The 15,966-nt window shown below is 39.1% G+C and overlaps 2 pseudogenes; both read left to right on the top strand.

Moving 5' to 3' along the window:
• Nucleotides 1–3,120: 3,120 nt before the first annotated feature.
• Nucleotides 3,121–4,054, top strand: LOC139705859 (olfactory receptor 2T33-like; annotated as a pseudogene).
• Nucleotides 4,055–12,388: 8,334 nt separating this feature from the next.
• LOC139705858 (olfactory receptor 2T33-like) lies at nucleotides 12,389–13,322 on the top strand (annotated as a pseudogene).
• The last annotated feature ends 2,644 nt before the right edge of the window (nucleotides 13,323–15,966 follow it).

The raw sequence follows: 15,966 nt of genomic DNA, 5'->3' as shown, positions 1-15,966 counted from the left end.
CAGCATTGCAAAGACATGGGGAAAGCAACCGTTTTCACATCACTCTAAGAAAAAGCTGTGGAAGCAGATGGAAATGTGGGTAAGAAATCTCCAAACCCATGAAGTCAGAGGGAAGAAAAAAAAAAAGAAATCTTTGTTTTCCAGGATAATACATTTTCCCAACCCTGGGATTTGAGCTTCCTTTCCTCCTTTTAATGGCATGTTGTATTTTATTTGTTGTATTTTATTTACTCTTTTAGCAACACTTTGCATCCATGATCATTGTTCTAGAAATGAATCCCAAATAATTCTATTTGCATAGCTTTGCAAGTATTTTTGACTAGTGTCAACTTACTTAGTTTGTGTAATATAAATATATAGATAGTGAATTTTAGTAAAGTCAAGCATTATCATTTCTTACAAAAATAACTAACTGGGAATTATTTTATTATTTGGAGAATTCATTTGCTCTTTCTTTGAATTTAAATGCTATGTAATGCTGAGTGGAAAATTACATTTGTAATGGCAAATCACATTTATATACCCATTCTACCTTCAAAAAGTATGTACAAATACCTATTTCCTTTGAAAAGTTAAGTGTTAGTGATTTTTAATTTAAAATGATTTAAACACAAGCAGAAACTTTGTAATGAATTGAAAAGTCATGTGAGTTGTTGAATTTAGTCTCTAGAAACTCATAAACCTCCCTTGCATGACTTAAGCAAAAGGATTACTGAAGTTGTCCTATTTCATGTGACATCTTATCACTTTATGAAAGAAAAAGCTGTAATTTCTGCTGTCAAATGTCCATTAAAAATCACATAAATGCTCAGGAAAGTTCATGGAAGTGCAAGGCGGCCACTGATGTGTACAGAAATAAGCAAAGTGTGCTGTGCACAGCCAGTGGGGCACTAGTGACCCTCGAGAAGGAGGGACTCTGACACACCAAGCAACACCCATGCACCGGAGTCAAGGTCATGGACAGCATGTAGTGCAAACAGACAAGGACAGGAGTGACTTCCTCCAGGTGCACTTCCTAGAGTCACCGATTTATAGAGGGAGAGAGAATGGAGGCTGCTAGTGGCCTGGGAGAAGCATGGGGAGTTCTCTCTAATGGTGCATGGTTTCATTTTGGGGAGATGAAAAGGGTTTTCAAGGTAGACACTGGTGAGAATTGTACCGATATGTGAATATACTTAATGTCACTGTTCACTTAAAGATGCTTACAGTGTAAAAAATTAAAGGAACTTGCCCAACATCCTAGAGTTACTGAATTACATAATGATTTCTAAACAGGTCTAAAGCTTAGTCCGTCTTTAACACTGAGAAGTTGGAGTAGGGAAGAATGGGTGTTAGAATCTGTAAACAAGTCAAAAATAACACCTGGCATTTTGCCAGGGGAATGTTAGAGTTCGTAAACAAGTCTGGATGGTGCCTGGCAAAATGCCAGAGGGAGTGGTTTGAGAAGTAACAAAAACAAGCCATTAAGTGTGGAGATTCCTTATTGGTTGACTGATGTATCTAGTTTATGCTAATTAGATAAGCTGTGTGGAATGTATAAATACTGCTCCTGTCCTGCAATAAACGGCTCCTACTCCTGCTGTATCAATCAACACAAGTCGTTCGTCACCCCCCCCCCCCCCCCCCCCCGTTATTTTGCTGCAGCCAGACTGCGGCAAATGGGTGAGGGTTTCCTCCAGTCTTGGTAAGGCAGTGAGAGCCATGGCCAGGGTTTTCATTTGGTCACCAGGCACACAGATCATGCTTCAGAGATTCAGGGGTGTGCAGAGCACAGAGGTTGGCAGGTGAAGACATATTTGACAAAGAAGTATGTCCACAGGGTGGAGCAATCCAAGGCAGGATGCTCTCCAGCCATGACTAGCATTTGGACTTAGGGTAGATCTTGGCACTCCCTAAGAGCTGCACACCTTCTGCCATGTGAGTATGATGAAGCAGGCAGCATCCCTGAGGACAGACTAGTAGCCATATCTGTACAGTTCTGGGCTTCTTCATCCAGTTCTAGCAGGAGAAGATCAAAGACAAAAATTGATTTAAAGATTTTGGTTCTATGGGGAATGAGGAAGAAATTAATGTTTCTGCACACATTTGTAATAAAGAACCAGATTTTTTCCTTACCCAGTGAATAGTGCATCTTTAAATCAATACAAAGCACTGTTGAAGGATTAATGAGAGAGTGAATTGAACAATAGAGCTCCACACTAACTAACAAACTCAAATAACACTGATTAACTTAAGTTTAAAACTGTGGAAGTGACTAAGGTACTACCAACTTCACATGAAGTTATGCTTCTGTCTGCAGACGCTGTCTTCCTGCCTTCTAGATCTGAGAAGATAAGCCCTCCAGTTTTAGAAAAGGCTTTCCAGATTCAGTCAGCGTCAGGGAAAACATCATGATTTTGGAAGTTTAACCAATTTTCACGTGTTTCAGATTTGGAATCTTCATTATTAAGTACATAATTTTTTGAAAGTAAGATAAGGACAATTCATCTCTAAGATATTGATCATGCAGGACACGACTAAAGCATCAATATGAATGACACATGTACACCATTTCCTGCTCACCCATTTATTTGGGCACCAAGTAACTAAAAAGTCTCTCTTGTATGTCAGTTGCAACTTCTCAAGAATTAGGATTTGGTATGCCAATTAATCAACACTCAACCTAGGAGGCATTTATCATGTGAAACTTCAAAATGACAAAAAAAAAAAAAAAACCTTTAAGTTAATTTTATCTTGATTTAAACACGCTTAAAAAATAGATGAAGCCAGGCGTGGTGGCACATGCCTGTAATCCCAGCAGCTTGGAAGACTGAGACAGAAGAGTTGCAAGTTAAAAAACAGCTTTAGCAATGGTGAGGCACTAAGGAACTCAGTGAGACCCTGTTTCAAAATAAAATACAAAACAGGGCTGGGGATGTGGCTCAGTGGCCAAGCACCCCTGAGTTCAATCCCCAGCACCAAAAATAAAAACAAGAAGAAAAATGAGAGATGAAAGATTTGAAATAGGTTTCATTATTACACATGTGATTATTTAGAAGGATATAAATAACAAGGGGCATTTAAAAAATTAATCTCTCTCCTATGTTTCCAGTGACAGTGTCTCTTCTGTTGTTTGAAATCATGGAAAGTGGGAACACCAGTTCCGACTTCATTCTCCTAGGTCTCTTGGGCCACTCCAGAGCCCAACAGTTTCTCTTTGGGATGGTTCTGACAATAGCTTTTACGGCTCTAGTGGGCAATGCTCTCATGATTCTCCTGATTCAGTGGGACCTCTGGCTCCACACGCCCATGTACTTCCTCCTGAGCCAACTGTCCCTCATTGACGCCATGCTGGTTTCCACCACTGTGCCTGAAATGGCTGCTGACTACTTGACTGGAATCAAGTCCATCTCCCTTGCTGGCTGTGGCTTGCAGATCTTCTTCCTTCTCACTCTGGGTGGTGGGGAGTGCTTCCTCTTAGCAGCCATGTCCTATGACTGCTATGTGGCTGTATGCCACCCTCTGCGCTATCCCATGCTCATGAACTGGCCACTGTGTCTGAGGATGACCATGGGGTCCGGGGTCCTGGTTCCTGGGAGCAGCTGACGGGCTGATGCAGGCAGTTGTTGCCCTTAGCTTCCCGTTTTGCAAGAGATGAGAGATAGACCATTTCTTCTGTGAGGCCCCTACACTGGTGCGCTTGGCTTGTGCTGACACGTCTGTCTTTGAGAATGTCATGTACATCTGCTGTGTGTGGATGCTCCTGGTGCCCTTCTGCCTCATCCTGACCTCCTACAGTCTCATCCTGGCTGCTGTCCTCCACATGCGCTCCACAGAAGCCCGCAAGAAGGCCTTTGCCACCTGCTCCTCACACTTGGCTGTGGTGGGGCTCTTTTATGGAGCTGCCATTTTTATCTACAAGAGACCCAAATCCTACAGGTCAGCTCACCATGATAAGATGGTGTCAGCCTTCTATAGCATTCTCACCCCTATGCTGAACCCCCTCATTTACAGCTTGAGGAACAGTGAGGTCAAGGGCACCCTGAGAAAGTGTGTGGCCAGTGTGTGGCCTTGAGGCTTTATTAACAATACACTGCATTGCCCCAGATTTTGTGGTTGGGCAGAGTGACTGGTGGGATTTTTAGAAGGGTAATTACAGGGACCCCTCCTTATGAATTACAGACACAATCCACATTGCCCAGGGGATACCTGGAACCACTGATGCTCTCTTTGAAAACATTGTTGACCTTGGCTGAACACTGAGTGCTGTGGCCATAACTTTTGCAACTTGAGGTTCAAGAGCAAAAGTAGCATGTTTTTCTTTTTCCTTCTTTGCAGTTTCACATGTATATTTACTCTTAGCAAAGATCTCTGCAACCTCTGCCTATAATTCTTTTCTCATTAAGTGGAGAGGTTCATCTTTTCAGGTCAGACTGGAGCATTGCTGTGCCAGATTCTATACTTATGGAATATGTATTTCTGGATTTTTTAAGTTTAAGTTTTCAGTTTGTTATTGATTGCAGATAACCAAGTCTATGGTGCACAAAACCAGAGATAAGGGAGAACAATTGGATTCCCTTGGATCTGCCCCCCACATTTTACTTATCAATAAACCTGCATGTTTTAATGAACTGTTACTCAAAAAGTGAATTCACTATTCCAGCAATTTTGGGATTATTATCTATGTTTCAACTGAGATATACTTTTTAAGAAGGAGGAGGCTCACAACCCAGCCTTTTCTTTCAAGAAATTTCAAAAAATACTAGCCTAAGACTCCACACTGTTATCAAGAAAGGCTACATGCTCCAGCCTCCCAAGTCCCTCCACCACCAGTGAAGCACCCTCAAGAACGACCATGGGTCTGCTGTTTATCCCATTGTTTAGTTTGGCCTGTTCTATTCTTGTCCTTGGAACCCCATGATGAATAGTCCTACATCCTGTGTTTTTCTCTCAGTTCAAAGACTCCTCTGCAACTCTGCTCTCACCAGTTCTTCACCCCATTTAATTCCTTCAGGTCTTCTATTGTCTAAAATGTCACAGTATGTTACCCCATGCGTTTTGGAGGATGTCTGGACTATGTTCAGTTTGGATCTATGGAAATTAAAGTTATTTGTGGGATCAAAAGTTGTTGTTGTTTTTAATAACTATTATTTAGGTAGATGGGTGGTGAACTTTTTCTTGACTTGTTTGCTGAAACAGAATGTTAATATGACATTTCCACCACCACAGTGCTCAATATTCTTTTGCATCCATTATTATCAGACTTTATTTTTTAGAACTTCTAGTGAGTGTCTTGGTAACTTATTTTGTTTTTAGCTTGGCTTCCCCTGATTGCTGTGAAAGTTCTATATTTTTGTATTATTTTACTGTCTGATTTTTTTTTTTAATTTTGTAAAATGGATGTTTTTATTCTTGGAAAGAAATAATAAAGCATGTAGTCTCCCCAATGAGCCCAACTTGGTAGTTCATTCATGGACCATATATGACATTTAAAATGCTATATTAAATTTAGTATAAAAGAAAAAAAATGAAATTATATATTCAGTTGTTTGTTGTGTATTTTCAAACACTCACTTTAATTCAATGGCTGAAGATGAACTGTTTTTACTAATTGTGTATTTGTGTAATATATCTTCATCCTCTTTCATTTTACATAAACAATAAAACTTACATGTTTGGTTACACTATGCATTTTGTTTTGTTCAGTATTTTTATGTTGTGCTAGGATTAAAACCCAATGCCTCATGCATCTTAGGCAAGCACTCTACCACTGTACCACAACCCCAGCAATAGAGTAAACCCTTTAACAGAGTCTTCCATTTCCATTGGAAGAATGATGACATTGAGAATCTGAAGTTTCATAGAAACATTTTATGCTAAATTATAAAATATTAGATAAAAATGATAAAAATAGGATTTCAAAAATGATGTTTCAGGTGGTCAGACTATATGTTTTATCTTTAACTGGTGAATTTTTATAAATCAATAATAATTTTCACCAAGACATGTGGCAAGCTTGCAAAGGTCTTAATTTTAAAATAAAATAATGAAACATATTTATGTGTTGTGAAAATGTCTAGATATTATTTGTATAAAAGTCAAAGGAAAAAAATAATTAGTACAAATTCAACTCCAAGACAATCAAAATAAAATATTGAGATGAACTATTTTGTTTTTTACTTTGACTTATTTTGTTCTCATCTGAATTACTTCTTTCACAACTTTTTATTTTCTTGAGTAACATTTAGTCCAAATTTTGTTTTCCACTTTAAAATAACATATTTTAGAGAAAGGTATTTCTAAGACACTCTATCCTCTGTAACTTTCAGATCTTTCTTGACACATGGATATTGCTAAAGTACAGGCCAAAAGACTGGATTGCATTCCCAGGAAAGAGAGAATTCATTTACAAGTACCATCTCATTTATTGTTGGAAATCTGCCTCCTTTCAATGAATCATATCCTGGTAATAACAGTGCACTAGCCCTGCAGGAAGTTTGCTTCAGGGATCCAATATCCTGGGATTTGAGAATCATCTGCATTGAGCTAATAAGAAGAGAAAATGTCTTGTCACCCCATCCTACTGAACATGCTTCTGTCGAGACTTCCTAAGCCTGATGGTAAGGTGCTCTAGGACTTTGGATGGGTGCCTCTCATTTTACACAAGCAACAGTGCCTTTTATACAAGTACAGAGTAGTCCAGGGTGAGAGCCTGGGAGCTCCAGGTCCTGCACAGTGGCTGCTCAGGAGGCAGATCAGTACCAAGACTTAGCCTGAGTGCTGGAAAGAGGTAGTGTTCCCTAAAGCTTACATTGCTGTCAATTTTTTTTTCATATTTTTAAGGCCTGTACCTAATTTTAAAATCAAGAATTAAAGTATCTTGATCTCATCCAATAATCTCTTAACTTTCCTTTTACTCTTTGCAAACACATTTTTTAAAATTTGCAAAACATAGCTGTTACTTCTGTCAAATAACATGACCATTGTGACTGTCACTATGGGTTCCCTGGTAACAATTTCATAGTTCTATAACAGTTCTCATTTTCTATTGAAAAGGAACTTAAAGAAGTGACAACTTCAGTGTACTCAAGGTGTTTTTCCTTCCTTTAGGTTATTTCCAGGTACAACGTTAGCTCTACATTTTCACCCCATGTTAATGAATACATTATATTTTTAAAATTATCTCAGTGTAGTTGATAATAAGCTATTCCAACAGGCAGTGCATAGTACCAGGAGAAACTGAAGTCTGAATGTTTGTGCATATACACAGTAATTGTATTAAACCTGTCAATTTCTACAGAGACTACATATTTTCTATGCTTAAATTAAATATTGATTTCATTTTATCAGGTTGAAATTAGGCAAAAAATATTGATGGGGAATTCAGAAACAGTGAGAGATGCTCAGGTTCAGCTCTGGGTTAGAAAAATGCAGTGAATCCTCTCACTTAAACCTGTGCACCTAACTCTGGGAGTTTTTGAGTAGATGAGAGCAATGGTTTCTATGATGAAGTGAGAGCTGACTAGGAAACAGTAACAGATTAATCACTCTGTCTTCACTCCTGTGTTTTCCTTATGACTTTGGGGTACAGTTTCTATCCACATTTTAAAACACTGACTGCAGACAGGTGTGCCTATCCCTCAGGACCTGTCACTGCCATAGTAGAAACCAGTAATAATGTCATGCACAAGCCCACCTGATTGCCCTCAAGCCACTCCTGTGGAATGGGGGTTCACTGGAACACACTGACGGGTTGGCTAGTGATTAAAACTACAAGGGGGACAGAGCCACTGCTTCCCATGGGTTAGGTCAGCATTCCTATAGTCAAAGAGTTTTCATTTGTGGTAAATTAATAAAGTATTTCTCACCTACTTCTATGTGCAATAAGGTTGTTTGGGGCACTGCATCTGCTGATAATGACTATCACAGTGGTGTGCCCTACTTGAATTAACTTGTCAGTTGCCAGAAAGCTTATCCTTGGAGCAGCATAAACCTTGGAAAGTACATTATTTATTTCATGTTATTTGATTTATTCAGTACATGCACCTTGACACTGTTGTAATTGCAATGAAACCTGGGAATGGGGAAACCTAGGAGGACTCTCTCAGGCCTGCATTCTGGAGTCATGTTCTCTAGTTTAAGAACAAACATTTCCCTTTGATTTTTCAGGAAACAAACAAACAAAAAAAAAAAACATTTTCTAAATACTCTCTTTCTACATCTGCAATTCTAAAATGTAAGCACAGTCTGCTGTATTTATCTGGTATCACATTAGATAAGATGATCCTTGACCAAGTGGGGCTTAGGGCGATATTTGCTACAGCTGTCATCTTCCATGTTGGAAGCAAGCTACCATTCTGTCCCTGGAAGACCTAGTGAAGGGTGCTTTATGGTAAATTCTGTGACTGATTGAAGAAAACTACCCTATTCAGGACAAATCTAAGTATTGCTCAGCAAGATATGTGACTTGCGCCTTCGGTGGAAAGATTGCAGCTTTTATCATTCTGGGGAGCCACAATAAAGTGGGTGGACATACTCTGTAGATGTAAGAAGTGAGCTCTCCATAATCACAAAGCTTATGTAATTGGGACATAAGCAACATCAGGATGTTATTGTTTTCAATTTGGAGAGGAAAAGGGCAGTGAACTGACAATTCTTTGTCCCCACAAATGTTTCTTGAAATTAAATGTATGGAGACACACATAATTGTATTCATTTGGTCACAACATCTTTTTTTTTTTTTTTGTCATGAACACATTCTAGGATTTTATAATTTGACTAATTGCTTCCAAATTTGAAAAAAAAATTGTGAAAATTATAGTGTACATGAAAATATCCATGATATATTAACTCAATATAATTGTTTAGCATATTAATTTTAATTTTACTAGTTCAATTGTTTAAGTATATTAATTTTACTAATTAAAATTAATTTGGTAATTTATGAAGAATTTCAAGACTAATAATCAAAGGGCACAATAGCCTTACAATGATTAAATTACCGGTGCTCTTGTGGGACTGTTGTGTATTCAAAGACTTTATGAGACATGGACAAAGTTCAGAGTCCAAAGTGATTTTGAAAGTATTGTCTTTTCAGTGTATGTGTATATATATATATATATATATATATATATATATATACACATACATACATACATACACACACACACACACACACTATTTTAATCCTAAAGTATTTATTTATTTTTCCAAAATATTTGGGTAGGCAGTATCTATTCATGACCAATTTTAATAATATTCTAAACCTAATAATTATGGGTGATATTTGTGGAACTGAAGGGTGATGCATGCTACAATGTTTTTGCATGAATTTTCTTTTGTAACCACCAAACAATGGAAGAAGTGCATACTATCCTAATACATATTGTTAGGCTGTCCAGTCTGTACAGAATAAAGTTGAGGTTAATATTGATTTAAGTTGCCTAATTTTATCCAATTACTGGTACGATATATAGATTTTTCAAAGTTAAGTCCCCAGACCACAAATCTATATTTCTGTATACATATAATTAAAGAAATAATTCTATTGAGATAAGGAAAGGAAGACAAATACATATTAGTTCTTTAATTTTTAGAATTTGTCTTAACAACTCACATAAATTTCTGGATTTTAGGTGTCCACTTGTTAATATGCAGACATTCCACAGGATACTTCATGTGGAAAATTAAATAGAAAGGAGTGTTCAGTGAGTGAAAATTTCAAATCAGATCACAAAAATGTTTTAAAATACTTTTAGTGTCAAATGATTTTCTTCTTCACATATGAATAGAGAGTGTAAATTACATTGAAGTATTTTATGCTTGCACATTTCATAGGAAGCTGATGTTGGCACAGCTGTTGCTGTTTTTATAAAACACTGGTTAGAGAGTGAACCCACAGCAGCTGGAAGCCGGTTCTGTAGCCTCCAGGGCAGTGTGAGGTTCTCCGGAGTCTGGGACCTGCTAGGGCATGTCTCAGGGGGCTGGTGAACTGCCCACATCTCACACACCTTTTCTGAGTAGATTTGTGCAGGACTTGGATGCTTTCCTTCCACTCTCAGTCTAATTTAGCCACCCATAATCACACCTCTGTCCACAGTACACTGTGTTGCCTGGCTTAGCCACAGCAAGCCCTCCTTCATCTGTGGTTGAGCCAGTCACAGAGCACAGCCTTTCCATCCACACCAAGCAGTGGGAAGACAAGCTTGGACCAGTGCATTTGTAAGACTGAGATATATGAGAGCACTATTTGCTAACAGTGAAAATCAATACCAAACTCGCAGTGATTATAAATATAGTTTACATAGCAATCAGTGGCACCTTTATCCCAAAATTATGCAGAGCATTCAGATTTGAAAAGCTACTCACATAATGCACCCCCATCCACATATGAGTAACAGCATGTAAGTCCACCAATATGGGTGTATATAATGCAAAGTTTGGTCCTAAATAGTGTTATAAAATTTTGGATTCTATAAAATAGTTCAGGGAAGATATCTACAATATATACAAATGATAAAATAAAGCAATTGTGTATAAATAACAAGATGTGTAAGAAATATTTTCAATAGAAAGAAGAGGGAAATATTTTACAATGAGTTTGCAGATTAATCCAGGCGTCAAGGAGTAGAACAGTTTCTGACTTGGTACCTTGGGAAATGTGACTCAAAACTTATTTTCATGGTTTTATGACTGGCAAATTATTACTGCTCTTGAAAATACCTAACAACATCACAGCTGCAGGAATTGAAAAAGATTGACAGCTGAATATAGTGAGAAAGTAAGGGATTCATTTATCCTCAAAGAATAAAGGCAACAATTTAAGATTGATTACTACAGAAAGTCTTACCACATATAAAGGACTTAGATCACAATATGAGTATTAGAGAGTTATCAGGCACTTTTAAGTATAATAAGCTATATGCATAATGGCTCACTGATGCAGCAGTGATTAAGAATTGGTAAACTGGATGTATATATACATACATATGCAATTAAGAGAGCATGATAGTAATATGTTCAATATTATAACAATAATGTTAAATATTATGATAATTAGAACAATGGCTGTCTTGATAACAAGAACATCTAAGTATTTAAATTTAAAGAACATTGTTGGCATACTACATTAGTCACTATAGCTGCAGTGTTTATTAGAGGTGTGCTGCCCAATTACAAAATTTATCTTGGGTTTTAATTAAATTGAAAAAATAAATCAGAAATGGCCTGCTACACATAGATTATGACTGAACCCCCACATTGTTTTATTGGTAGTCATTAATCCATTATTCTCTGTACAAACTTAAATTTATAAGGAGAAGATAAATCTCACTGAGGTGTGAGAAGAGAGCCTTTCACCCATGAAGGATATCATGGCAGAGAAACACAATCTGGAGGTTTCATTACAAGAGAGCCATCTCTATGATTAACAGAGAGGCTATGTGTCCTGTTCGTAATCCACACTAACTTCATGTGAAGAAGCTTGTTTGGACCAGTCTTAATTAACAGACTTGCGCTTGTCTCCTGCCTGTAAGAACCTAGGATTACTTAAGTGTGAGAGCCTGCAAGTAGCACAGTTTGTTTCTTCATGTTATTTAAGTTCCCCTAAGAAATTATCAACTTTTTAAATAGGAATTTTCAGTCTAACATAGCAGCTCTTTGAGTACCTACTAGATGTAGAAGACAGTTGCCCGGAGGGTGTTGTACTGACTAATGGCTCCTGATCAGGAGGAGAAGTGGTGACCAGGTGAGGAGGTGGGCGTGGTGGGGCACACCCCTGCCTTTGTGGAATAGAGAAATTTAGTCATGTTTTCTTTCCTAAACAGCAAAGTCTGATTTCAGTGGTTATACATTTTTGTTTAGATTGCTTATTTAAATTTTAAATTTCAATTCATCCTAGTATTGAAGGAAATCTCCAGAAACTCCCTTAAATACAAGTGTGAGAAAACTGAAAAGTTACAATCACAAGAGAAAATGCAACATCCACTAATCTACATGAATTCAAAAGTCCTCCAACAGGGAGATATTCCAATGTAGAAACCTGGGATTACACAACATGGCTTCTTTGGGCCAGGATGACATGAAAGGCATCACACTGGCAATCACAGGCCAAAGCATCAGCCTTCTCAGACTAGCACTCTGCTGCAGCCTGAGAGAGAGCCTTGTATAAAAGCCGTGTATACATTTTTTCTAATTTAGCTGGAATTGAGAACATACTAAACTCCTGGCAGCTATGAACCATGGAATGCTAAGGAAAATGTTTTGCTGGAAAGAAGAAAATTAAATAACTAAGCCTTCAGGATAAGGCTTTCTGTCAGGTGAGCAAGCCATTTTAAGGAAGTTCCAGATCCTCATTTTAACCAGGCCAAATTCCTCAGACATTCTCCTGACTTCCAGGTTGCCCATAGCCATGGAGAACTCCACTGACCCCACAGCGATGAACTTCATTCTCCTGGGGCTCTTTGACTACACAAAGACCCATCAAGTCCTGTTTCTCTGGTGTTCATGACCTTCATCGCCTCCGTGGTGGGCAAAATCCTGATGATCCTGCTCATCCACACAGACCCCAGACTTCACACCCCCATGTACTTCCTGCTCAGCCAGCTCTCCCTCATGGACTTGATGCTGGTCTCCACCATCATCCCCAAAATGGCAGCCAACTACCTGCTGAACTCCAGATCCATCTCTCCTGCTGACTGTGTTTCCCAGATCTTCTTGTTCCTCACTCTGGGAGGGCGAGAGTGCTTCCTCCTGGCAGCCATGTCCTATGACCGCTATGTGGCCATATGCCACCCATTGTGCTACCATGTTCTCATGAGCCACAAGCTGTGTTCCCAACTAGTAGCAGGCTCCTGGCTTTTGGGAGGGATTCATGGGCTGTTGCAAGCCAGTGCAGCTCTGAGCTTCCCCTACTGCCACTCCAGGGAGATAGACCACTTTTCTGTGAGGCACCTTCGTTGATGCGCCTTGTCTGTGCGGACACCACTGTTTTTGAGTTTTTCATGTACATCTGTTGCATCCTGATGCTCTTGATACCTCTGTCTCTCATTGTGGCCTCATACAGTCTCATCCTGGCTGCTGTGTTAAGAATGCATTCTGCTGCAGCCAGAAAGAAAGCCTTAACCACCTGCTCCTCTCACCTGGTTGTGGTAGGGATGTTCTATGGCACCCTCATGGTCATTTACATGAGACCCAGGTCCTACCACTCAGTGGGCCACAGCAAAGTAGTCTCTGCATTTTACACCATCTTTACTCCTGTGCTGAACCCCCTCATCTACAGCGTGAGGAATAAAGATGTCAAGGGGGCCTTCAGAAATTGGCTGGGCAAGACACATGCTATGTGATTCCAACACGAGGATTTACTGAAATGGCACCTCCCAAAATGTACTCATGCTCTCGTTACAAGTTACTAGTTTATTTGCTCTATTGAACTGCTGATTTTGTGTTCTTTCAATTTATTTTGTTTTCCCTTTGCCATTTTACCTTTTAAGGTATTTCTGTGCAGTGTTTGGTGAACCAGTTAAAAATTTTATTGTGATAGGCCCAGTCTGATTCCCTCTTAAAATTGGGAGCCATCTCGCGACACTAAAATGTAATTTTAGCTTTACTATAAATTACTGCAAATTCTGATCTTGCTTGGAATGCCTGCCCATGCCTTGAACTCACCCATGCCTGGCTCTCTCTGACCAGATAGCAGCCTTCTCTAAACTTTAATGATGCTTCATAAATCTTGGCCTTCCCTGGCCAAGATAAGGACCCTCACTGAGGCTCTAATGACCTTCATAAATTTTGATGTCAGGGCCAGCAAAAATGTAAACTAGCATTAGTGTTATGCTCCTCAGAATTTTGTTATCTGTGACACCCCTTTGTGTAACTTTCTGCACTATAAAGCTGGACTACAAGAAAGCTGCAGTTCTGTCTTGTTCCTGCATTTTTTGATGGGAGAGGCAGCCCGGGTGGTTGAAATAATAAGCTTGTTTTAATTTGATTTTAGTTGGAGTCAGTGGTCTTTTCTTTGTGTCCTGGTCTAACACCATCTCCTTTGGTAGATGCCAGAGTCTTTGGATAAGAACACGTTGGGGGCCATGTTCTTGCCTGCCCACTGCATCCACTTGGTTTCAGGTGCAGTTAAACCCAGGGCTGCCATGTTGGATTTCTGTCTGGTTGAGGTTCCCATTGCTGAAGGCAAGTGTTGAAGGTGCCTGTCGTTATTACACTGCTGTCTCTGTCCTCACAGCAAAGAGTGTTGCTTTATATATTGGGTATGTTTTATTCTCCTGCTGAATCATCTCCTGTATAAATATGGTGACTTCTACTCTTGTTTCTTTCAGCTTCAGTCATTTTATTTGAATTCAAGCCTAGGTGGCTGCTCTCTTTGGCTTCCATTCATGGAATATCCTCTTCTTTCCATCACTTTCTTCTGTGTTTTCTCACATGTGAGGGGTCTCTTAGAAGCACATTGGGTTGCTCTTTGGTGTTTTTAACCATTCAGCTGCTTAACATTTTAGAATCAAAGTATTTATTCATTGTATGTTCAATTTATTCATTTTATGTTCAAATGATGTAATTATTAATAGGTAAGAACTTATTACTTTCCCTTGTTTTTTTTTCTATTTTTGCTGTATGTTAATTCTTTTTTTTTTCTTACTGAATTCCATGTAGTTAAGCAATTTCATCTATTGTTATGTTTTGAATCTTTGCTTTTGATTTTCATTGCATCAGGTTTTTTGCTTAGTGATTACCACAAACTCTGTAGAGACTATTTTATAGTAATATCAGGTTATATTAATCAAACGGTTACTTAACTTTGATTACCTTCAAAAATAAGAAAAAAAAAACTAAAACAAGACAGGTGTCTCTCTGTTGTACAGCACTTGTCTAGGATGCATAAGGACCTGTGCTCTGTCACCAGAACCACAAATATAAATACATAAATGTGAATACTCCATTTCAACTCCATTCCCTCCTCATATATTCAAGGTAAGATGTCATGATCTATAACCTTGTATTTTGCATACTTTTGAACAAATAATGGTTATTTTTAATAGATTCACCTTTCAAACTTTGAACTAAGGAGAACCAGAGTACACACCCAGTTGTGTTGCTGGTGCTTTGATTGTGACTTCGGACTTCTCTGTTCACTGGGCTTTGTTCCTCTAATTGTCTTTCTGATTCTCAGCAAGGCCTTGTCTTTCCCTGACCCTTGACTTGGCACCTGTGTTTACTGGTGAATGCTGTGTGGTGATGTCGGAGCTCTGCTGTTCCCAGCCTACTCTGTGAGCAGTGTTCTGCTTGATGTGGACCCTATTTCAGGAAGTCACGTGCTATGAACAGCAAATCCCCCTTCACTACTCCAAGGGGAATGATGTACAACACAGGGAATCAACTTGAGTGTATGACCAGCTATGTCTACAGTTGTGGGAGAGAAGTGAGTCAGAATTCTGACAGTAAGACATTGTGTTTGTCTTTTCACATTGTGTCAAATGTGCACTTGTACCAAAACACAGAATGGAAAGTACAGATTTATCCACATGTGGTGTCTTCCTATATGACTGAGGAGGTGTGATCACTATCTGAAGACAAGGGGAAGATTTCCCTTGATGCACCATGAGCAGTAAACCTTTTTCTTCCTCTTTGATGTCAGCGTCACTTCAGGACTCATGCTTGCAAAATAAAAGTGACAGTACGTAGGGTTCTTGTGGAAGCAGAAGCTTTAGGAGCCTTCCACTTGCTCCTCATTTGCTTGTCTGCTATATTTGGGGCACAGCCTTTCTAGGGGCCAGTGAGTTTGCAGCAGTTTAAGTGGAAGGAAAGTTCCTGTGGAGCAGAGGTGAGGCACACTCACACTCACCAGGACATGGATGGGGCATGTCCTGCACTGGGCACCATGGAGATCTGGGCACCCACCTCCCAGCTCCAGGCCCTCTTTAGATAATGTCTGGCCACTAGCAGTGATCCCGTTCCTCTCGATGATGACGATGTTTACAG

Source organism: Marmota flaviventris, chromosome 5 (assembly GCF_047511675.1).
Source record: "Marmota flaviventris isolate mMarFla1 chromosome 5, mMarFla1.hap1, whole genome shotgun sequence".
Lineage (NCBI taxonomy): Eukaryota > Metazoa > Chordata > Mammalia > Rodentia > Sciuridae > Marmota > Marmota flaviventris.
This window is presented reverse-complemented; position numbering and strand designations above follow the sequence as displayed.